This window comes from Neopelma chrysocephalum, unplaced genomic scaffold, assembly GCF_003984885.1.
Source record: "Neopelma chrysocephalum unplaced genomic scaffold, ASM398488v2 Primary Assembly neopelma1_100, whole genome shotgun sequence".
Taxonomy (NCBI): Eukaryota; Metazoa; Chordata; class Aves; order Passeriformes; family Pipridae; genus Neopelma; species Neopelma chrysocephalum.
In genome coordinates, this window is record NW_020897763.1 from 2,678,836 (window position 1) to 2,679,872 (window position 1,037).

Genomic DNA, 1,037 nt, shown 5'->3' on the forward strand with positions numbered 1-1,037 from the left:
TTGGTGGTGGGAGTGGAGAGTTGGTGGTGGGAGTGGAGAGTTGGTGGCGGCTTTAAAGGAGAGGGACAGTGATATTTGCCTTCTGCAAGGGATGGGGGAATGGGGGTCTGGACAAGAGGCTCGGCAAGAAATTCAGAATGTGCCAAATGCACAAAGATTCGGAATGTTCAGGAGGTCCAAAATGCACCAAGATTCAGGTGTTCAGGAGGTACAAAATGCACCAAGATCTGATTTTTCTGTCATATCTCCTGGGTAAAAAGCACCACTCTTAAGTGAGAGGCCTGAACCAGTTTCTTCTGAATCAGAGTTTCCCCCCCAGACCTTCCTGCACTGTTCTGAGTTTTAGGTATTTTACTTCTTTAATTCCCTGCTCTGTGAAGAACAAAACAACTCTCTCCACGTTGCCTCAGTGGACAAGTGTTGAGATTTGGGAATAAATCTGCTCTAAGAAAATAAAAAGCTGTTTCAGTGTCAGCAGCGAAGGTTCAATTTGTGCTTTCTGCTCCATTTCTTTGAGAGAGTTTTGCAGAAGACAGTTGGGTTTAGAACCTTCCAAAATGAAATCCTGCTGGGTAGGTAAAGTTTTCCTTTGGGAAAAAAAAAAGAAAATCAACACAACATATTGTGCTCCCAAGGCTTGGCATCCCAGTGTGTTTTGGGGGAAAATGTGAGAATTCTCACCACCTCTTCCAGTAGAACTGCAGGAGCTCCAAGCTGGAAGCTGTGAAGGGTGAGAGGCCTCCCAAATTTTGGAATGTGGGAGTGTGGTCTGTCAGGAACAGCACAGGGGAGGTTTGGAGCTTGGTGCTCCACAGCTCTTCGCTTGCCAGAGGTTTGCTGGAACAATCCCTTCTGTTCCAAGGAAGTGCAGTTCACTGGGATGGTGGGGAAAGATTTGTCTCTTGAAGTAAAATTAGAAACAACTCGGGGCTTTTGGGTTAGAAATAAATGGGCTTTTGGGTTAGAAATGGGCTTTTGGGTTAGAAATGGGTTTTTAGGGTAGAAATGGGCTTTTGGGGTAGAAATGGGCTTTTGGG

At 45.6% G+C, this 1,037-nt stretch overlaps 1 protein-coding gene across 1 annotated transcript in view; it reads left to right on the forward strand.

Moving 5' to 3' along the window:
• The window catches only part of DSTYK (dual serine/threonine and tyrosine protein kinase), a 36,263-nt gene that overhangs the window by 25,009 nt on the left and 10,217 nt on the right, over positions 1-1,037 (forward strand). The window lies entirely within an intron of this gene.